The following is a 16,295-nucleotide window of genomic DNA, read 5'->3' on the forward strand; positions in this document are numbered from 1 at the left end:
TAGAGAAAGAGGAACCCCAAGCTGGCAATGGAAGAAGACCTAAAGCAGACCCATGCATTCCACAAACCCCAGAAATGCTCAGCAATGAGGCTCATGAAATACCTCATTGAAGTTGGGTATATCTGGGCTGAAAACAAGTGGATTGGTTGAAAGTCTGTATGCGAAAAATTAGAGTTCCAAATTTCTTCTTCCATAGTGGCAGAATGTCAGAGGTTTACTTGCCAGGGAGGCTGGATATGAAGGTACTAGATATAGTCCAGACATCACCAGAGCAGGGAAATAAAGTCATAATCTACATGCCGGACAGTGGGGCCCTCCATGTCCTCTTCTTCCCTTAGCTCTAAGAGCACAGGCAGCCATGGTATTATATTATCTCCCTTCCTCTGCAAGAGATTGGAGGCTTCCTTTCTGGGGAATCTGATATTTGAGTGTCCCCTAAAAAGTCCAGAAAACTCGCTCTACTGTGATCAGTTGATAAACCTTACACTTTGCACGTGAAATTCCAATAAGCCTTTTAGTTCCTCACTCTTAGAAATGAGCAGATAGCCAAGGATCACCAGATATTTGAGGAAATCCTTTAATGAGGAAGGTCTTTACCAAAACAAACAAAAATTAATTCACAGGAAATAGGCAAAAAGTAGGGAGCAGAAGAAAACTAAACACAAACAACCACAACATCTCAATAACTTGCAACAACAAAGTAATCTTTTGGTAATGTCATAAATTATCTGCATGTCCACGACAATTCTGCTCTTTGTTGTCTTCTAGCCAGGACCCAAGCTGAAGGAGTGGCTTCTATCTGGGTTATCATCAGGCTCATAGCAGAAGGGACAGCAAGGTGGTGGTAATTCATAACTCTCAAAGCTTAGTACACATGGCAAAGAGATCCTAAAAGGTTTCAGAAGGCAAAAAATCAGGTGCATATCCAGCCTCAAACAGCTCTAAATTCTTCAACCACACACTTAAAGCTGGAAGCTCAATGTCTTAAAATATGTTAGGAGAAATGATTTTCAACTTGGAATTTTATACTTGAACTACCAATCAGCTATGAGGATAAAACAAAGACATGTTCAGATGAAAATATTGCCAAAACCTTTTTTGCGTGCTTCCCTTCTTAAGAAGTTCCTGAAAGACCTGATCTATTGAAATGAAGAATAAATGGGAAAAAAAAGAAGTAGGTATAAAACCCAAAAAAGAGGAATCTAACATAAGAGAAAGGTGGAGCTAATCTCCACGATGATGGTAAAAGGGAAGTCCCCAGAAAGTAGACAGCCAAGCAGCCCTACAGCCCAAGCAGGCCAGCTGGAACAGGATCATGGAGGATTCCAGGAGAGATGTTTCTAGGAAAAAGATGTTTGTGAATATTGAAATGAGATTTACTCTTCTGGCAGACCATATAGGGATAAATTAAGTTATAAGTACACAGAAAATCAAGCAAACACACAAAAAATTGAGGCAATTATTAATTCTGGTGAACACAAAAAATGTTTAAGAAAGGGCATAAATAACACCAGAGGGCTCATAGTATTATTAATTCAGGCACTGAATATTGACAGAGCTACATCAGGACAATGAGAAGGAGGGAAACTCTTATGTGTATCGGTTATTTAGGTGATTGACTAATAAGAGAGCTAAGTCCTTGCCTTCCAGAATGAAGAGTCAATAAATATAATAATATCCGAAAATGAAAAAATCAAAATATATCAGTACATAAGTTAGAAATATGGAGCAAAATATTTTTCTGCTCAAAGAGATGAAAATATTTGACTCTAAGGAGTTGTAACTGGGCGTAGAAAATGCTAAGTCAGGGACCTTCTGGTTTTCCTCATAAGCCTTACAAACTATGTGAATTGATTAAAAAGTACTTTTTGTATTTTATTTTGCTAATTAATTGAGAGGCTGAATATCTTTTAACATGTTTATCAGTGGTACCTGTAGTTCCTCGTCTAAAAATCCTCTATTGATACCTGTTGGCTGTTTTTATTTTAGATGGTTCTCCTTGTTTCTAGGAGTCCACTATAAATTATAGATTAGTGCATTGATTCATTCAACAAATGTTTATTGAGTACTTGTTGTATGCCAGGCACTATGCAAGGTGCTGGGAATACAGCAGGAAACAGGATGGGCCAACTCTTTCCTCTCCCAGACCATACATTCCTGTGGGGCCAGACAGAGAAATGGTGAATGAATATACAGGCATGTTTGTTGCCAATAACATTTCTCTGAGGAAAAGGGAAGAGGGTGACAGGGTGGATTTTGAAAGGTGGGGAGTGCTTGCTTTGGACGGGGCAGTTTGGTAAGCCCTCTCTGACCAGGTGAAATCTGAGTCATTCAGCCCTCAAGAGGATTTGGGGACAGATGTAGTATTTCAGACCCTAGGAATAGTAAATATGCATATGCTAAAGCAAAAAAAAAAAAAAGAAGGATGGTGGAGAAACAGAAGGAAGGCCACCACCGTAGATAAAAGTTGCCAATCATTTCTCCCAATCTGTCACTCGTGTTTTAACTTTGTTTATGGTGCTTATTGTCACAGCGATATTTCAGAATTTTGATGCCATCAAATGTATCAATCTTTTCATTTTGAGCTTTTGCTTTCTGTGGTTTCTTTAAAAGAAGGTTTTACCTACATCAATATTATAACCATGCTTCTCAATATTTTTGTATAATAGCATTATCTTTTGTATTTTACATTTTATGCCTTTAATTTGTCTGTTATCTCATTTTTAAATGGTGTGGGAAAAGGATGTAAGTTTTTCCCCAAATACATAGCCAATTGCTTCAATACCATTTGTTGAATAGACCATTCTCTCCATACTGATTTGAAAAGCCACTTTCATTAAATACCAGATTATCACATACACATGGATGGATTTCTGCTCTCTATTCATTTTCATTGTTCTATATCTCTTCCCCTGCACTAGGTATGATTATTAGGCCAGTACTCATGCCTCAAGCCAAATTGGCTATTTAGGAGCCCTTGTCCATTCTGATTGGTCTCAGTTCATGCCATACCCATTGTTCTCTGTTTCGAATAGAGCTCTAGCACACAGTTTTTATTCCTAGAAATGTATAAAATATTTTGATGTATAGTAAAGCAAGTCTCCTTTTTCATTGTTCTTTCCTTTCAAAATTGTCTTAGCTATTCTTGCACATTTTCTCTCACACATGAATTTTCTAATCAATTTGTCAAGTTCTGTGAAAACTCCTGCTGGGAATTTGACTGTGATTGAATTAAATTTATAGATTAGCCTGGGGAAAAAAACTGATATCTTTACAATATTGAGTTTTCCTAACCAAGAGCATGTATGTTTCACCATTTATTTAGATTTCTTACAATGTTCTTGAGTAAAATTTTATAGTCTTCTTTTTATATGTCTGGCATGCTTTTGTTTGGTTTTTCCTTAGGTATTTTATAGTTTTGTTGCTTTTGTGAAAGGAACCCATTTATCTATTTTATTTTTGAATTGCTGATTGCTGATTTTCATGTATTTCTTTTTAAGTAAAACTTTTCATTTTGGAATAGTTTCAGATTTACAGAAAAATTCCAGAGATAGTACAGACAGTTCCCATATATCCTACAGCTCATTTTCATATTAGTAACAACTTAAATTACAATGATATATGTGCTGGAAATTAATGAACCAATATTGATGATATACTATTATTAACTAAAGTCCATAGTTTACTCATATTTCCTTAGTTATAATCTAATGCCTGTTTCTTGTCCCAGAATCCCATCCAAGACACCACATTTCATTTAGTCGTCGTATCTCCATAAGCTCTTTTTGGCTGTGACAGTTTCTCAGACTGTTCTTGTGTTCAATGGCCTGAACAGTTTTGAGGAATACTGTTCAGTAATTTTGTACAATGTCCCTCAATTGGGATTTGGCTGATATTTTTCTCATGATTAGACTGGGGTTATGGGTTTTGGGGAGGAGGAGCATAGAGATAATGTGCCATCTTCATCACGTCATATGAAGGGAACATATATTTGACATAACTTGTCACTATTGATGTTACTGTGTTAACCTAGCTGAGGCAGAGTTTCTCAGGTGTCTCCAGTGTGAAGTTATCTTTCCTCCTTTCCCTTTGGAAAAACTTACTATGGAAGCCCATGCTTAAAAGGGTGAGAGCTATGTTCCATCTTCTTGAAGTCAGTGTATCTACATAAATTATCTGGAATTCTTCTGCACAGAAGATTGGTCTCTTCTCCCCCATTTAGCCATTTATTTAGCCATTTATTTACATCAATATGTATTTGCTGATATTTATTTTTATACTTTGGGTTATAATATAATACTATATTTGTTTTGTTGCTCAGAGCTCTATTTTTGGCTAGCAGGGACTCTTTTAGTTAGCTCCTATGCTCCTTTGACATATTCCAACAATATGTTATTTATTTCTCTTTGTTTATTATTTGGTTTGGTGGGGTTTTTTTGTTTTATTTTGTTTTTTTTGTTTGTTTGTTTGTTTTTTGTTTTTGTTTTTTTGAGAACTTTCCTACTTTCTGATACTGTAAAATGTTCCAGGCCTATATTTCTGGCCCTAGTTCTAAAATCAGCCATTTCTTCAAGAAGCCCCACTTCCTTTTATTGGAAAATGGTATTAGAAACCAAAATTTGGTTGTGAGAGCTCCCATTGCTCCACATCCTCATTGCTGATTGCTATTGTCAGTTTTTGGATTTTAGCTATTCTTACTGGTGTGTAGTGTTGTTTGAATTTGCAATTCCCTAAAGATAAATGGCGTTAATCATCTTTTCATATGCTTGTTTACCATCTATATATATTATTTAATGTGATATCTGTTAAACTCTTTCACTTATTTTTAAATTGGGTTGTTTGTTTTCTTAAGTTTCATTTTAAATACTCTTTCTATATTTTGGATACAAGCCCTTCATCAGATATGTGTTTCAAAAATATTTTCTCTCAGTCTGTGGCTTATCTTTGGATTCTCATAACAGTGTCTTTCACATAGTAGATGTTTTCAATTATCATAAAGTATAACTTATCAATCTTTTCTTTCATGGATTATGCTTTTGGTGTTGTATCTAAAAACTCACCACAAACTCATGGTCACCTTGATTTTCTCTTATGTTTTCTTCTAGAAGTTTTATAGTTTTGTGTCTTACATTTAGACTTATGATTCATTTTGAATTAACTTTTGTCAAAGTTGTAAGGTTTGTGTTTAGGTTTGGGGTATTTGTTTGTTTGTTTGTTTTGGTTTGGCTCGGGTTCTTGTTTCTGTGTGTGTGTGTGTGTGTGCGTGTGTGTGTGTTGCTTATGAGCATCCATTTGTTGCAGCACCATTTGTTGAAAAAACTCCCCCTTTTTTCATTGAATTGCTTTTTCTCCTTTATCAGTCTTTGCAGGGAAATCTAGCTTCTCACCGTTAAAACACGATTTATATGTTAACAAGTTTGATGTGAGCTTTCCACATTGTATATCAAATTAGCATATTGTACTCCATAAATGCATTAATGTACACAGTTATGATTTAATTAAAAAAATTAAATAAATAAATACCATCAGATGAATGAATGCATGAATGAATAAATGAGTGGATAACTATCAAAAATAAATAAATAAATAAAATGTGATGCTAGCCATAGATTTTTGTAGGTGCTCTTTATCAAATTCAAGACATGCCCCTCTATTCCTACTTTACTGACAGTTATTGTGAATGCGTGTTGGATTTTTCAAATGCTTTTCGTGCATCAGTTGATATGATCATATGATTTTTCTTCTTTAATTTATTGTTAAAGAAGTTAAAATTGATTTTTTTTTTATTTTGAACCAACCTTTCATACCTGGAATAAATTCCATTTGCTCAAGCTATGTGATTCCTTTTATACGTTATTGGATTCTCTTTGCTAATATTTTGCCAAGGATTTTTGCATTTGAATTCATAAGAGATAATCAGTCTGCAGTTGTCCTTTCTTGTGATGTCTTTATCTCATCTGGTTTTGGTATTGGTGTAATACAGGCCTCACAGAATGAGTTAAGAAGTACATGCTCTATTTTTGTTTTCTGGAAAAGATTGTAGAAAATTAGTATCATTTCTCCCTTAAGTATTTGGTAGCATTCTCCAGTAAAACCATCTAGGCTTCATGTATTCTTTATTCAGAAGGTTAGTAATTACAGGTTCAACTTCTTTAATAGATAAAAGGCTTGTTAAAATTATCTATTTTTCCTTGTATGAGTTTAGATAGTTGTTTTGTTTTGTTTTGTTTTTGGAAATTGCTCATTTCATCTAGGTTATCAAATTTGTGGGCTTATAGTTGTTCATGGTATTTCTTTATTATACTTTTAACATCTGAAAGATCAGTAGTGATGGCTCTTCTTTCATTTCTGATATTTGTAATTTGTGTATTCTCTCTTTTCTTCTTGTTAGCCTGGCCAGAGATTTATCAATTTTATTGAACTTTTCAAAGAGCCAGCCTTTGGTTTTGTTGATTTTCTCTATGGTTTTCCCTTTTTCAATTTTATTGATTTCTGTTCTAATTTTTATTATTTCTTTTATTCTTCTTTCTTCAGGTTTAAATTGCTCTTCTTTTTTTAGTGTCCTAAAGTGGAAGCTTAGATGACAGATTTTAGATCTTTCTTCTTTTTGTAATACAGCCATGTGCCTCATAACAACATTTCTGTCAATGACAGACCACATGTACCATAGTGATCCCATAAGATTTTAATATCATATTTTTCTGTACCTTTTCTATGTTTAGAAACACAAATATTTAGCCATAGTGTAATAATTGCCTATAGTATTCAGTTCAGTAACATGCTGTACAGATTTGTAGCCATATGGCCTAGGTGTCTAATAGGCTATATCATCTAGGTTGGTGTAAGCACACTCTATAATGTTTGCACAACAATGGAAGTAACAACACATTTCTCAGAATATGTTCTGGATCGTTGTTAAGCAACACATGACTGTATATGCATTCAGTCCTATAAATCCCCTTCAAACCACTGATTTTGCTGTATCTCACAAACTTTAAGTTGAATTTTTGTTTTCATTTAGTTCAAAATATTTTTAAATTTCCCTTAAGACCTCTTTTTTGATCCATATGTGTTATTGGGAAGTGTGCTATTTAATCTCAGATACTTTGGGATTGTCTAATGATTTTTAATCCTGGTATTACAATTGTCAAGTAAAATTGAATTTTTATTAATCCTAATAATTTTTCATTTGGATTTTTTAGGTAGACAATAGTATTATCTGCAAATAATGTTAATTGACATCTTACTTTCTAATATTTATACTCGTTAATATATTTATATATTTTTGCCATATTACATTGGGTAGGATCTTCAGTACAATGTTGAAAAGAATGGTGATGGTGGACACTCTTGTCTTTTTCTTCACTTTGGTAAGTAAAGCTTCTAATAATTAGCTGCTAAATCTGACATTTGCTACAAATTTCTGATTTCTTCTAGTTTTCCAAAAGTTTTGTTTTAATGAAAAATGGACACAATAACTAAGAAAATGGCTATGTTAACCAGTTGGATGAAAGTATTTCATATTTATATAGAAATAGCACTCTGTACCCCATAATAGTATTAATGTACACAGCTATGATTTAATATATATATAAATAAAAAATATATATATAATCTAACACTATACTGTGTATTTGCAAACCATTCCATGAAAAAGCAGGAGAAAACCCATTATATAAATGTGAAAATACAGAAAAATCCCCAGAAAGAAAAAGTAAATAATTCAAAACCAGAAAATAAAAAGAAAAATTGATGTTTAATTTTGCATGTTTTAAAAAAATAATCTATTAAAATTATGATATAATTATTATTCTTTAATGACAATATGGGAACATGGATTCAAATCCCAGTTTTTTCCCACTTACTAGCTGTGGACTTATGTAACTTCTACTACCCTCCTTTTATAAACAATAGGAGCTACCACATGAAGTTGTTATGCAGATTACGTAAGTTAAAATATATTTCATATAAAAATACATATTAAATATGTTATACATACAAAGAATATGGGGCCAAGAGTGGTGGCTCACACCTATAATCTTAGTACTTTGGGAGGCTGTGGTGGGCAGATCACTTGAGGCTAGGAGTTCAAGACCAAGCTGAACAACATAGTGAGACCCTGTTTCTACAAAAACCAGAAAAACTAGCCAGGCTTAATGGTATGTGCCTGTAGTCCCAGATATTCCTGAGCCTGAGGCAGAAAGATTACTTGGGCCCAGTAGCATAAGGTTGCAGCGAGCTATGATGATGTCATTGAACTCTAGCCCATGAGACAGAGGGAGACCTTGTCTCTCTCTCACACACACACACACACACACACACACACACAAAAGAACTTAAAACCTATAACAGAGCCTAGTACATAATAAGTACTAAATGCTTTTTGAAAAATGTTGTTTTCTTGGAGGTAAATTCTACAGAGTTATGATTCAATCATCACTCCATTTCATTCGCTAAATTAGTTTAGTTATGGCTTTTTCATTGATGTGATTAGCTTGTAATATTCTTTAGGTATGTAACCTGTTGTCTATCTTTGGTATCCAGGTTATCTAACTTCCTACAGTGCATTCAATAACCGCCTATCTTTTTCTGTGTTCAGGAAGAGTTACATAAATAAGAAAATCATCTGAACCTGTTGCCCATATTTGTATTAGTTATATATCACTGTGTAACAAATTACCCATAAAAGTAATGGGTTAAAACAACATACATTTATTATCTCACAATTTCTATAGTCAAGAAACCAGGTATGGCTTATCTGGATACCACTAGTTCAGAGTCTTTCACAAGCTGCAATCAAGGTGTTGGCTGGGGCTGCAATTCTAAGCTCACTCATATAGCTGTTGCCATGATACAGTTCCTTGTGAGTTTTTGTACTGAGGACCTCAGTTTCTCTCTGGGTGTTGGTGAAAGAGCTCAGGGAATTTCACCTCAAAATATGACTCTTGCGTATGAAGAGTATTTTGAATTAAAGGCCTAACAGTGCTTTCCCTCTATCTTCTTAAGAACCAGATGAACCCATTAAGAAGAGCAATTGTCTTTCCTTTTCCTCCCTGCTATCCTAATATATTGCAGGAAATAAGATCAAGAATGCTATCAGACCTGGTCCAACACATTTGAAAGATGATACTTGTCTGTCAGGTTAATTTATTAACAATTTCCAAAGATAATAATTTACAAGTCAATCTGTTTCCCCCCACATCTATTCATCCTCCCAAGTATCTATTCATCCTCCCTAGTAACAATCTACTGTCTCTCAACAGAATTACCTATATTCCTCATCTGCCCTTCCTCTCTATAATAAGGGTATATTAACTCCTGGACCCCACTGAGATGTTGGGTAATCACTCTGTGGTTCTCTTCATGTGCACAGTAAATACATTTGTAATCTCTTTCTCTTACTAATCTGTCTTATTGTGAATTGATTTTTCAGCAAACCTTCAGTGGAAGGGGGGAGGTTTCCTTCCTTCCATATTGGCCAGAGGGCTCCCTCAGTTCCTTGCCATGTGAGTCTCTCCATATAGCAGTGCAAAATACAGCAACTTTCTTCATCAAGACCAGCATGGGAGAACCAGAGTGCCAAAAAGATGCATGTCACCATCTTTCTATAACCAAATCTTAGAAGGGACACCTCATCACTTTTGCTGCATTCTATGCACTAGAAGCAAGTCACAAGGTCCAGTCCACATTCAAGGGGAGGAGATTAAGCAAAGGTATGAATATAAGGAGGGAGGGACTATATTTTAAGCCATTTTAGAGGGTGGGTACCACAAGTTTTAAGGATAGATCTTTAACCTTCCAATTCCTTCCATGGTTATCATTTTTTTTTTTTTGAGACGGAGCCTCAAGCTGTCCCCCTGGGTAGAGTGCTATGGCATCACAGCTCACAGCAACCTCCAACTCCTGGGCTCAAGCGAGTCTCCTGCCTCATCCTCCCAAGTAGCTGGGACTACAGGCGCCCGCCACAACGCCCGGCCATTTTTTGGTTGCAGCCATCATTGTTGTTTGGTGGGCCCGGGCTGGGGATTCAAACCTGCCACCTTAGGTGTATGTGGCTGGCGCCTTAGCCGGTTGAGCCATAGGCGCTGAGCCCATGGTTATCATTTTAACCAGTTTTATATACTTCTTAGACAGTTTTGGTAATTTATTATTTCCTAGAAAATAATTTCATCTAGTTTTTCAAACATATTTTTAAAATTTAAGAATTTCCTCTAAGGCTGAGATTCATTTCTATTATTATTTATGTCTTTTCTCTTTCTTTATTAGAAAGAATGCTTGTCAATTTATTGCTCAGCTGTTTTCATATTTTCCTTCATTGGTTTATACTTTTATCTTTATTAATTTATTCCTTTTACTTTCCTTTGTGGTTATTTGTGTTTTCTCCTAGCTCTCCGAAGTATGATTTATTTTCAATCATTATTATTTTTAATAAATTTATTGAAGGCAATGTATTTTTCTCTGAGTACTGCTTTGGCTACACCTTACCAATTTTGATGTATAGAGATTTGATTGGTTTTCGTTTTGCATTAGTTCATAATTTTCATTTTTATTTCCCTTTTACCAGATTAGAAGTGTGTTTTTCCCCTCTTATTTATAGGGCATAGATTTCAAACTATTATTTTGTCATTAAATTGTTATTTTATTGACCTTGTGGTTATTATGTGACCCTATATAAATTTTATTATTTAGAATTTTGTTGCATTTTCCTTTGTGGTTTACTATGTCATTAATTTTTATAAGTATTCATTATGCATTTGAAAAGTATATGCATTTTCTGTTAGTACAAACATACATATGTTCAAGTTTACTAATTGTATCATTTCCACCCTGAATGTCCTTATTTAGTTTGTAGGTTAGTTGGTAAGTTAGCTCTTGATGTATAAATTTATAAGGAAGTTGTGTTTCTTATAATATAATTGTGGATTTGCTGATCTTGATTTTAAACCTACATTGTAAAGGTTCATTACAGTTGTACCATTGTTGGGGTCTGTACCTATTACCAATGAAATATTTTTTTATTTTTTAAAATGCTTTTTGCTTTGAGTTTTGGTTTGTCTGACATTAACACTGCTACACTACTTTCTTTTTTGTTGGCACTTCACTATTTTTTTTTTTTGATTCTTTTATTTTCAGTCTTTTTGTGTTATTTTGTTTTAAATATTTGTCTTATAAATGGCATGTAGTCATCCTGGCTTTAGACCTAATCTGAGAGTTTCTGTCTTTTAATAGGGCAATTAAACATTCACATTTATTATGATTGCTTATATGTTTGGACTAATTCCGGGCAGCTATAATGATTTTATATGTATATGTGTGTATATATAAATGTATATAATTCATTTTCTTTAAATCAGTCCCAGACGAGGCTCAAACTCATGGCCCCTGGTTTGCAAGGCTAGCACTCTAAACACTGAGCTACAGCGCTCAGCCTCTACAAATATATATGTGTGTGTGTGTATATATATATATATATATATATATAAAATTTATTTACCTTAGTTTCTTATTGCTTTCTCTGGATGGGCAGAATTTTTTCTCTGTTCCATTACATTTTCAGCAATGATTTGAAATAGTATATATTTTATTTCTAAGCTTCTAAGGTTTACCCCCATGTTCTTAATACACATCTTAGGGCATATACATTCTTTATCAATACTTAATATTAATTCATATCTTTTCTCCCTCCATATAAGGTAAGACACGCAGTATAAATTTTCATACCCTTGCTCCCCCTTTGCAATCCTACACTCCCTGCACAATGTTGCCACCCCATCACTTCTTGTGTTGACATATTCTCTCACAGGTTTATTTATTTCTTTGCTCACTGTTTCTTAATTCCTACTTCACATGCTTGAACTCATTTTGTTTCTTAGTGTAATATATCTACTATTCGTTATTTCAGAAAGAACTTGTAACTCACAACATTTTTTAGTGTTTGAGCATCTGAAAATACCTTCCTTTCAGCCTCTTTGTTGTCTCTTTGTATTGGTCACCAAGTATATTTCAGAATGGTTATTTTTTTTTAATTTTTAGCATCTATCATTTCTAGAGATTTAGGCTATGAGAGGGAGTCTACCATGTATACTCAGTCCACCATTTTATTCTCCTCATACCTCTTTCTTTCTTTCCTTTTTTTTTTTTTTTTCCGAGACAGAGTCTCACTTTGTCACCCTCAGTAGAGTGCCGTGGTGTCACAACTCAAACAATTCTCTTTCTTCAGCCTCCCAAGTAGCTGGGACTACAGGCACCCGCCACAACTCCCAGCTATCTTGCTCTTGCTCAGGCTGGTCTTGAACCTGTGAGCTCAGGCGATCCACCCTCCTCGGCCTCCCAGAGCGCCACCACACCTGACCCCCTCATACCTATTTCTTAACCTGGGGCTCACTGATATCTGTAGGCTAGGACTAAGGAAACCTCCCTTCTGCAATCCCTTTCTTTGCTCTCCTCTTCCCACCAGGAAGATCCATCAATTATCAGGACACTGATTAGCCCACCTTTAATTAGAGGCTCAAGTCACTATCCCCCAACTATCAGGGTAGGGATGTGGATTGCTCTTCTTTTACTCTTTCACCCACATGGCAGGTGTTGTATGCTGGTTTAGAAATAGCTATCATTCTTTTCTGACCCTTTATTTCATGAAGTCAGCAGGAGTAAACTAATATGTGAGATTTAGCTTTGGCCTTGTGGTAGGAAGAGGTCTTACAAGACTTAAGGCTAGGCTGTACAATCCTGCCCGGTGTATAAGAGCTCACAAGGTTTGAGGCCCAAAGCCCAGCTAACAATGAAATGTTACTTTACCTTTTTTTGCCCATTGTTCTATGTACACATTTGTCTCCTGGGAACCTTGTGGGAAGGGCTAACTTTGGTCTTGAACCATATTTTGGTATTCCCAGGTCCCTTGGCCACAATAGACCACTAATTGCACCATATTTCCAACAATAGCTTTATAATAGTATCATTCTTGCTGTTCCAATTCTTTAAAATTGAATGTTCCTTCAGTGAAGAAGACATGGGTGTCAATTTCAATGTGCCACATCCCTAGGGTTGCCATGTACGTTTGCAGAGCTCTAGGGCACTCCCTTCCCATCATAGACTTTGTGGACAGAGTTCCCCAGAGTTGTACACAGTCTACAAGACCCCTATGAGGTGTACCTGCCTGGCCCTGCCCCAGCTACCTCTAAGGATGTTCATCAATGCCTTTCCCTTAGAAAAAAGTCTTGTAAATATCTGCTGTCCTAACATTCCAAGTCTTATTATGATGCCTTATCTCACTCCCCTGAATTAGACCTGTTAGCTTTTTGACATCTGCTTGAGTTAAACTTCAGGCTTAGAGGAAAAGTTAGCCCCCGACCATATAGATGGGAAATGGAGGAACAAATGTTTAAAGCCAGATACTTCGAAGTGTATACGCTGTCTACTACAGGCAAGCCAGCTGGAAAATGCAGCTGGCAAATGTCTGAAGTTTTGTATAAGCCTATAAAAGATATGACTATTTTAGACACTCATTCATTCACCACATTTTCTCTAAGTCTCTACGAGGCAATCACCTATGGTCCCTTCCTTTACCATTTAGTGATGTCTTCAATCTCTCTTTTTACTATGGATGGTAAGAATCCAACTCAAACTGGCCTAAGCCAAAAGGGAATCTTATTAGCCCACATAAATAACAAGTATAAGGGTGGTCTGATCAGGCAATGCTAGATCTCAGGCTCAAATGAAGTCTGTACATCTCTTGGATGTCCATTGCTCTCTGTGGGCCTTATTTTCAGGGAGGCTATTCTCCAAGAGCTCCTGAAATTGTAGGTTTATGGCTTCTAGCTCATCAATCCCCAATGTGTCTCCTCTATATATGATTATCAAAAGTTTCAGGGATTGTTTTCATTGGGCCAGCTGCAGTCATATGACTCTGTATAAACTAATCACTCCAGCCAGTATGATGGAATGCTCTAGTTGAGCAGGGTTAGATCATTTGTCGGCTGTGGAGCTGACTCATATGGACTTACAGTATTAGAAGGGTAGTTTCTCATAAAAATTTTGGCAGCTATTATGAAAAAGAAGGAATGGATGCTGAACAAACAAAAACAATGGCCTCTTGCATTTCTAACTTCACAGATGAGGAACTTGAGTTCCAGAGAAGCGTAGAGACAAGCCCATGATTTTATGGCCTTTGTATCAAGCCTTTGCATGGCCTTTGTATGTGACTTTTGCAGGTGAGGAGTTAAGAGAAGTTGCCTCCTTCTTTTGTCCCAACATCAGATATGTTAGGCCATCACTGGTAGCAGTTATGAAGTTTTCAAGATCAAGAGTAAGTCCAGGTCTGACAGAGTTGAAAATGTGTGCTGTGAAAAAAAAAAAAAAAAAAACACTGTGAGCTATAGATCAAAGTCCTAGTCTTAGCTCTTCCACTAACTTGCTGACTGAATTTGAGCAAGGTCATTCCTCACTCTAAGCCTCACTTTCCCCATCTATGAGATGAAGAAAATGGATTGAATGGTCTGAAAACATACTATAAGTTAATGCTTTTGTTCTACTCCTGGGGAGGGAGGAAAAGAAGGAAGCAGGCTGAGAGGGAGTCCCTTCTCTCCATCTGGAACCATGTGGGATTTCTGCAGTGGAGACATTTAACCTGACTTTAATTTGAGTTGAAACATCTGATATTTCTGATAGTAATAACATGCCCTGGATGGGGTAGGGGGAAGCAAGGCCCCCAGAAAAGAACACCAAAAATCCCTCTCTGTTCCTTCTCTTGAAGTACAGCCCCCAACAGGCAGGGGTCCCAGCACCAAGGGCCAGGGAAGTGGGTGTTCTGAAAAGCCAAGGTTGGAGGAAACCATCTCAGGCTAGCAGGCAGCCATGCTGGCTGCATGGAGGGCTTTCTGCACCTCCTTCTCCCTTCAGCCTGCCCCATCCTGCCCTGCTCAGCCTGTCGTCTGGCTTCAGAGTATGCAAGGAGCTGTGGAACACCAGGGAGAAGGTCAGGCAGTGGGTGGTGCACAAGATGCCCCCAGAGATGTCAGGCACATGCCCTGGAAGGGCAGAGAAGCATGGCATGAGCACATGTCTGTGTGGGAGGGTTGCTGGTAGGCCAATAGCTATGGTAGCCACTGCTGGGTATGTTCGTCCCTCCCTAGATATCCATCACCCTTCCCACACTGAGTTCATCTCTCTACACAAGCATCCCCTCCTCAATGGGAGGTCTCCTTGGCTTCCACCTAATCCTTGCCTGCTGTGTGACACAGATGTTTCATCTTAACCCTCCTTCTGCCTCAAAATGAGCCCTAGCCCAGAAAGGTGGGGTCACTCATTCATTAAGGAATACAGCTAAAATCTCTCAACTCTTTTCATTCCTAGGCTAATCATGCCATGTTAAATAATGAAAGTGGAAGTCCTGCCTGTGTCTAACTTTGTCCCCTCATACTGTATTTATTCTCCTCTGGAGATAGTGAACTGCTGGCCTCCAGCCACCATATAAACATTGCCTGGAGTCAGGGAATAAGTGGCGCCCTTGCTGCACCCCCCCCCCAGTTTCCTATCCCACTCCCAGCCTGTTTTCCTGCTTTAATGATCCTTCAGTGATGGGGTGATGAGTGGGCACCAGAGAGCCCATGCTGACCAACCAGCCCAGAGCAGGCAGCCCTCCAATTACCCACAGGGCTCAGGGGAGGAGAGGGTGGGGGTGGGGAGAGAGTGCTTTCTTCCCCCCTTTAAATATATATCTTTAAGCAAGGAAACAGATTTCACTTTCAATTTTCTTTCCAAGAGATTGTTATAAACAAAAGCAGGTCTGGGGTAGGAGGAGGAGGGGAAGAGAGGAAAATGATTTGGGAGATTAAGGAGGCGGCCACAACAGCATCCCCTTTTAAACCTCAATAAGGTTGTTTTTCTTGGTCGTTTTTTCCTCTTTCCCTCTCCAGCCAGCGTTACTTAAAAGGAACATTATGTTATCACAAATCAGATTTCCAAACATCATCTCCAGGTCACTGTGAACAGCTCAGCAATTTGGCTGCAGATTCCTGGAGAAGGTGTCCCCTTTAACCTCAAACCCACAAATGCTGGGGACGCCCTCTCTCCCAGCCTAGAGAGGAGTGTAGCCTACAGGGAGCAGCACATAGCACCAGCCACCCCACCTCCACTGTACCCTTAGGGGTAGCTTGTGGATCTTGCTGCCCTTTGGAGGACATCCCCTAGCTCTGTTGGGTGGGGCCTGGACCCTGGTGGGAGTAACGTAGGCTTCATTTCTCCTCTGCCATAAACTTGGGGCTTATCAATGCCACGGAGCCGCCAGGAGAGATTAA

Source organism: Otolemur garnettii, unplaced genomic scaffold (genome assembly GCF_000181295.1).
Source record: "Otolemur garnettii isolate 467f Iridium unplaced genomic scaffold, OtoGar3 scaffold00241, whole genome shotgun sequence".
In the NCBI taxonomy this organism is placed as follows: Eukaryota; Metazoa; Chordata; class Mammalia; order Primates; family Galagidae; genus Otolemur; species Otolemur garnettii.